Source organism: Phoenix dactylifera, chromosome 1 (genome assembly GCF_009389715.1).
Source record: "Phoenix dactylifera cultivar Barhee BC4 chromosome 1, palm_55x_up_171113_PBpolish2nd_filt_p, whole genome shotgun sequence".
NCBI classification, from domain to species: domain Eukaryota; kingdom Viridiplantae; phylum Streptophyta; class Magnoliopsida; order Arecales; family Arecaceae; genus Phoenix; species Phoenix dactylifera.
In genome coordinates this window covers 39,036,384-39,044,777 of record NC_052392.1, presented here as the reverse complement: position 1 = coordinate 39,044,777, position 8,394 = coordinate 39,036,384, and positions in this window count along the sequence as shown.

Below are 8,394 nucleotides of genomic sequence, written 5' to 3'. Positions count from 1 at the left end.
ATTGGCCAAGAAATCTGGTTCTTGAATGTTCGTGCTTAACATTAAAATAATGCTATGCAATATCTTCTCCTTGTTTGAGCGAGGATATGCGCAGATATGCTCGAGTCAGCACAAGTGCAATTAGACGTAGCTTTTATTACTACATTATCATGTTTGATAATTAACATGATGCCCTATGAGCGCCAAGGGATTTTTGTATGTCAAAAACAATGAAAACACATCCATGTTTGCAGAAAATCAAAACTAAAATATTGCTTAGGTTAATGAAAAAATCATCACTATATCGTCATGTTATTGTAGTGATATCGTCATGTTGGCATACCATCTGCTACCCTCATGTGCTTGTATATTCTTATGGCTAACAAGAACAAATATCTATGGATATTGTATCCATCACAAACTTTCAAGGTTGTATCATGAAGTTTTGTTACTCTTTAACATTGTGCTTCCCTCATTTTCATTTTTATATTTTTTGTTTTCCTAACAGAAAAACACTAAGAAAAGCAACAATGCATAAGAACAATCCATAATTATACTTTTCCTAGTGAGTATAGCAATACAAACTAATTATAACTTGATATAAAAATTTAACTAGGATCATGTATTAAATTTTTTGAAAGTCATGGTTCAGAATACACAAATTCAGCAATGCTGTAAATTATATTGGATTTTCCTTCTTTTTTTTTTTAAGATAAAATGGTAGAAACTCTATATGGATCATATCATTGAGTACCTGGAAATGTAAAACAAACAAATATGGAAAAAAAATACGTATGTTGCCTAAAATTCAAGCCTTTTCTTGAAAATACAATCAAGGGATGAACGAATATGAATGCATAGATTCTCTGGGGAATTTCAATTTCCAATATAAGCCACCTTATGGATAGTTTCTTTGCATGTAATGCATCACATATGGCAAGGTAACTTAATTACTTAAACATTCGGCAAGTTTTCCTTCATTTACCAAGAAATACTAAATTGAAGGTACATCTAATGACATGTTTAGGACCATGCATGTGTCATGGACTGACTTATGTAGCTGAGTAGGAGCCAATTCAGAGCGAGCATAACGTCCAACTTGAAATAACATTGCTAAATACAAGAGATCTTCTTGCTCTATAATTAGGAGAAACATTCTAATCCTTAGCAGAAGCCACTAATTTAGACTGGACTCATAATTCTGTGTAATTTGAGCTACGGCTCTGCGTAACTCAACAATTTCAAGATTGCTGTAGGCTTATATAAGATAGTCATATACTTCTAACATTGCTATGAACATGTTCCATATTAGAAGGGAAGGCTTAGAAAATTCCACAATGGTTTTCTGGAAACAAAAAAAATATGCTGTCTTTTAATTGCATTGTCTATTTGTATCACTATATTTACTTGTTGAAAAAACTTAGCTATGAAACAATCTATTATCTCTCTTGTTTTTGATTTGAATGATTGCATGCTGTCAAGCCTTCCTAGTATTTTAAAGCAAGAACTTAGCATATATAAGTAAGACTTTGATATCACATTACGTATAAATGTAGATCAAAGAGAAGAAAATTTACACGCATTCACCTGAATGGCTTTAATGACATAATTTTGCGTGGTTCTTCCATCTTTTCCATCTTCTTGTGTACTTATCCATGGTGAATACATGATGGAGTAATTGCATGACAAGGTCTCCGAAGTATAGTTGCTATGTCCTTATCAAGTTAGGACCACAGCTCCATTGTCGTGGTTGAGTAGGTCAATTTTTCTTTATTGGACTACCATCAAATCCAAATGTTACAAACTTTGTTAATATGGATATAATTCCTTTCCTGGGTGATGCTCCACATGTAGAAGCTATGCACTAAATCAAGACTCTTCGGGGACCATCGATATAATCTTTCTGGGGCACAAAGCTTTTTCCCTGAGTGCAAGGACACAGGAATTGCACCCCTATGATCTCATTAGGACTGTAGAACAATTGAACTCCAGTTTCACTATATATCACAAAATACACAGGCCATGAGGATTTAAGCCTATTGTCCTTGAGTTTTTTTTGGTAGAGAATATATAGCAAGGGACAAGCATTTTTAACCTTTGATCATGTTCCTGGATTAAAGCAGTGAAGAATATGTACTCATTTGCTTGCCTAATTAAAAACATGTTGTTATTTGTTCCTTTGTGTTATCTAGATTTTTTTGCCTCTAATTTGCAGTATACTTGTAGTATCAAATTAAAAATCAGACTGTTTTTAGATAAGGAACACTGGAAACCTTTAAAGAAAACTCGGGAAAATTTTGAACTCCTAAGGTGCATATAGAGACTCTAAAATTTGAAGTCATTCTACAATTCACATCCTCAATCACTAAACATTATTGTTCATGAACTGAACTAGACCAACATTTGTAAAACATCAAAACTTCTGCAAACTCTAGATGACGTTTCTTTTTCTTGAAAGAGAGAGAAGACAGAGACTCTAAATGACTGACATAGCACTGACTCTCCGCCTTGCAGTGTGGTCCTAAAAAGATGAACTACTCAAACTAGTTCCCCTTATAGTTGCACCATCTTCTTTTCACCATTTACTGTGACTTAACATCCCAACCATGTTCTTTTATTGCATCTGTGGCTATGGACCTTTCTTCAGCTTCATGGCCTCTCTCACATCATATATATTCATGCATGCATGGATCAAGCTTCCCACCTCCGTGTCTTCTATTTCTCGTGCATCACTCTTTGTATAAAAGAGCCAATCACTGGATATTGGACTTGGTTTTGGAGAGGTCATATGTTGTGAGGACTTTCATGCAATCTCTCTCTCTCTCTCTCTCTGTGTGTGTGATACACAGGCACACATACATGGGAATTCTAATTCATCGTCCCTACTTCTTTATTGCACTTGCTGGTATTCAAGTGTCAGAGCGACCCTCTCTTTGTTTGCATTACGGTTTGGGGCATCAGCGGGTCATCCCTCCATGTGAATAGTCTTTCTTGTTAGTGCCGGGTTATCTGACCATACGAAAATGCTGACTATTAAAACTTTTAATGCAAGAGCTTTTTCCAATTCAGTTCAGCAAGAGGCTAGGCTAGTCCTTAACAAGAGGCACTCGATCGCCTCGGTGGCTTCGGATGCATTGCATTTGTTCAATGATTGGTCTACCCTCTGTGACCACAACCTCCTCCTACCTGATTTTAGAAAAATTTGGTTAAGAGTTAAGAAGATAACCTCTAGCCTCTCTGCTGCCTGATATCTTGTCAATCTGGTTCCTTGCTTTATACTCTTTCTTCTATGAGTTGTCAACCATTCAGCTTGTAGCTGATTTGTAAGTATTTCCTCTAAACAACCTTTGGGTGGTCTTCTACCTCCCTATTTTCCTCAACAGAAAAAAAAGGGGGTTATCTTGATTCCCTGCCCCCTTCTTCAGTTTCACCTATCTCCTTTCTTACTGCAGCCCTAAACAATTTGGTTTAGATCAAGCAATCTTTATTTCAAGCAATTTGCTGTTCCTATGTGAACTTGTTAGATATGTAAGTGTATGCCAAGCCTCTAGAAGCAGCAAGAAAATATGGAAAACCTCCCGTGAGGATCCATACGAGCATGTGTTTAGTCCCACATCGGTTATTCGCTGGGTAGATCTTGGGTACTTATACAGGATCAAGAAACCCAAACAATACCTTTCGGCTAGCCATTTTGGGTGAAGTCTCGAGTTGTTACACCTCTCTCGCCCATGGTGGGTCATATAAGTTTATAATCTAAAATGTTTGTTGGAATTCAAGGTCACATTACCTTGTGTGTTGCAATTTGCTACAAGGTCCAATGAAGTCTACTAAAGTAGTGCATATTTTGGAAAATACATATTGATCACTTGCATACAGGTAGCCAGATGATGCTACCCCCATCCAGATACTCCCACTGGATGTGTGTTACTTCGATTATTAACACATATTTGTTGAAATTCTAAAATCATTTAACAGTTGTCAGTTTAAAATTTAGGAGACATGTATTGCTCGTCTGAGTCATCTCGAATCGAAATGAGTGCAGTGTCTCGCAGACAGCATGATATGATCATGCTACCTAGGTAGTATCTAAATTCGCTTATCGATAAATCCTGAAAACGTTGAAACATGCATCTATAAACTAAAAATTGAAATCATTATTCGATTCATTTTTCTAGCAAAATGATATCAATGTTCTAGCTAGTTTCAGCTTCTTACTTTGGTAAATATTGAAAAAGTTATGTGTAGTTGCTTTACAACATGTGTGGTATTTATCTCTGGGTAGTCTCATTTCTTTTCTAAGTTTATCCACCAAAAAAATTCAAATTGTTGATAAAATCTCATATTTTTGTGTCTAAATGTGCATAGGACATGCCTTGTGCTTTTCTAGAGAAGATAATAAAGCTAACCAGTTCTCATATTTCTTGGCTATATTTCATGCACTGGTGATCAAGGTTTCTATCAGTTTATTTTGTTAGACCATACTTTTGTTGGGCCTGTAATGGTAAGAGAGTGTTTTCCCATTTAGGACATTTCTGTGATTTTTCTTTATTATTTCCCTCTTCTCTTCCTGTCCAATCCTATTATATGTATGTCTATGTGTACATGTATATGTATATGCCAAGAAAAAACAAAAGATTTATGGCTCGTCTCATGCCGAGCAAAGCTATTCATGGGTAGTCGCCTGCTGGGTTGCGAGAACGTATACTCTCCTATGAAAGATTCCACTAATTATGTAATTATGATGAGCTTTTATTGTGCTTTTGTATGCAATCCAACACTTATGCCTAGAGAGAGCTTTGCTGCCGACAGTGGACTGAGACAGTTTTGATATTCAAAATAGTAAGTCGGCAGGAAGAAAAAAGAAAGAAAGAAAGAGAAAGAGGAAGAAATGAGAGGCAGGGAGGGCTGCCGGAAGCCTCTATAGGGCGTTGGAGTAGCCAGAAGGGGCGGAGCCTCTAGAGAAAGGGAGAGAGAGGGAGGGTCGCCGTAAGCCTCCATAGGGCATTAGAGTGGCCTGAAGGGTCGGAGCAGAGGCTCTGTCCTCCAAATCCCTATTTTATTTGAAGCAAAGGTCCGTGAGGGTCCTTTTTTTTATTTAAAAATTTTAAGTGAAATCGGCAAGGGGTTTGCCGACTTCACTTAAAATTTAGGTCGCTTGCTGACTTAACTTAAAATTTTCAAAATAAAAAAAGAAGCCCAAATGAAATAGAGGTCCTAAGAGCAGAGCTCCTGCTCCGGCCCTTCCAGGCCCCTCCGGCGACCCTCCCTCCATCTCCCTTCCTCCCTCCCTCTCACTCTCTTTTTCTGTCTCCCGTTCTCTCTATCCCACTCTCTCGCCCTCTCTACTGTATCGGTACGGATTCGAATGAAACGACATGGGGGCGTATCAAATTGTGCTGCCAGCCAACTGATACGGACTCTGGTACCAGCATGGTAGATCTTGGATTAAACTATATTAAAAAGGCATGTATGTTAGAGTTTTCTCATTTCTGAAATAACATTTTTTATTTTTTATCTATTAGAAGCTGTTTTATTTTGAATTTTGACTGGTTGTTTTCTTTTAGGAATAAAGTTTATTGGGAGAAAATTTAGAATTTTTACTGGCAGTTTTTTTTTTTTTTTGACAAAGAGTCGCATTTATTTTATTTTATTTTTATTTTTTTTGGCACATAATGATAACTCTCCTCTTCATTCTTACAACTTATCTCTTCATTTTTATAACCGTTCTTTCTCTTACAACTTAGCAAGTATGTGATATTAGTGTGCTATACTTGGGGTGCAGCCTAAAATGTAGGAAGTGTGAGTTTTGTATCTTGAAAACAATATTTTCACAAAGATGAAAAAATTATTGTCCCTAAAAAAATATCTTAAATGGTATGCTTAGCATAAATTAATTTCTAATTTTTCAGGTTTTTTCTTAAGCTTGATACACGAAGTTTGCCGACATGCTAGAAGCAACAAGATGAAAAAATCCCAGGAACATAAATAAATTTTAGAAGCAGTGAAAAGATTTTGGCCCCTCTCTCTCTCTCTCTCTCTCTCTCTCACATTCACAAACTTGAGTAGTTATCATCTCTAAACTACTTGTGTTAAAGGCAACTACTAGGACTAACATACTATTTATTTAAAGTTTAAAAATCATATTTTAGGATAAAGTGGGATGTTTTTAGTAAAGTTATTGGTGTCCACTTTTAACATTAACAAAAGCAAATCAATTTCCATAAAACATTTCCCTTCATAGAGAGTTCATGATGAGGATCGCCATACTTTCACTGGTTGTTGATGATCAATGACATCTGTTGTCTGTAGGCAAATTCAAGCAGCCCCACACACATCCAAAACCTACCAAGATGATAGCTATCCGGGTGTGAGAGAGAAAGAGAGGGTCCTTTTCATTGCCAGGTTAAGGTAAGCAGCATCTCCATCACTCAGAGGACCAAGGAAACTAAACATAAACGAATAGACAAAGGATGTGGCCCCAGAAATGAGCATAATTTTGAGAGGTGGTGGATGTGGTTTGCATTACTGTGATCCATAAAGTTGGTATAGCACAATGCAGTTAGCAAAATTGGTCTAACAACCTTATTAAATCGCATCATTTTTCTCGAGTACAGGCTTGTCCCAGTAATGACACAATTCTGATTAGCAACTAGAAGTTTTGGGATCACACCATACCTACTTTTAACATATTTAAGAAATAGATATAGCTTCAGTTTTTCATTGAGATTTTGTATAAGACAAGAGAGCTTAGCGGCCAAGTTCCTTTAAAGTAATTATCAATAGCAACCAAAATTTTAAAGGTCATACCTGTGTATGCAGGTGATTGAATGATATAAAGATGAATTGAGATTGTTTTATACCAGCCAAGATGGAAGGTGGAAGAAATCCAAAATATGTTAGATGATTTATAACAAGTGAGACATCAAAAATTCAAGGGATATAGTTTATAAGAGATTAACCATCGGAAGGCAAAGTAAATCCTACAAAAAACCTTTCACTATTAAAAAGTGAACAGTATATTTGATGGTGATCACCAGCTCAAAACTCAAAAGTACCACCCTAGATGCCATTAGATACTCTGACTGAAAGCATGATAAGTGTCGGCAAGTTGAGCACAAACAAAAAGAAAAAGGCAAAGGCATTGAGAGAGAATTAGTTCATGGAACCTGATTACAGCCATACTGAAAATGACACTATTGACCTGGACCATCAGGTCAATTTAAAGTCTTAAGATACCAGAAAGAACTTACAATCTAACATCATTTACTACACAGTAACTTCAGAATGAGGATGAGTACCAAAATTTAGTTCTGCAGAGGGTATGAAGAAGAATAAGAAGAAGAAAGAAGACGACAAAGAGATCAGTACCAAATTTTAGTCCTACCATCAGAGGGTAAAAATTTACTAGAAGAAGGAAGAAGAAATTGATTGATAGAGCAACCATCAGTGACTCAGGCTGACCCCACGAGTAATATTGTAGAAATTAGCATATAATGTTTTTAGTTCCAAACAATCTTCTCCATCCACAAATGAGCAATTATAGAATGGCTAGCGGAGAGGGCGACAATTTCACATAGTGAAAACTGGTAACTATTATAGAATGACGGTCCTTCAGGTATAAGAATGTACATTATTGCATCAAGACCTTGACATTCAGCCTGGTAGCTGAACTGGAATGAACATCTAGCCATCTCATTACCAATAAAAACATGAAAGATACCAATGGGAAGATGTTTGCTTAAAACTAACTTGCATAAGACCTGAAATTTAAAATCCCAGATTCTACAGTCTCCACTGATGACTGAACATGGGAACATCAATCTAGACCATCAACGAAAGACTACACATCTGTAAAACAGGCTACATTTAAAGTGACTCTTCAAAAGTATGGTCTGTATTCATGATATTAAAGCACTAGGTAGGGGCTTGAAGTATGTCTAATAACTAAAAGATTGACATATAAAGGTCAGAATATGAACTAAACTTTTCATGACCGCACGACATACAGGAACCCCAGTGAAAGAGTACCATTTGTATCTTAAATTTTCAAATCTCTAACAGTAATTTGTGGACAGAACCAAAAATAAGCAGATTTCATTGGTGAAACACTGTACAGAAGACACTTTAGAAAGCCAAAGTGTACAAGGCAGGAGTCAATGTAGTGTCTTCTACAGTTCTTTTTGTAAGAATTCGCAGCAAACTTGGGTTGACAATGAACATTATAGCTTAGATATGAAGGTAGTGAACTACATCAAGTTGCAGTTTTCAAATAAGAATCCTAGTAAAGGTAAATCATGTTGTAGGTGCAAGAGAATCACATGGCATTCATATTCTTTGCTTTAGACCTCAGTTCTGTGTGGTTGTGAGAACATTATGATACCTTTTCGCACTGAATCAATACTGTCGACAACTTTA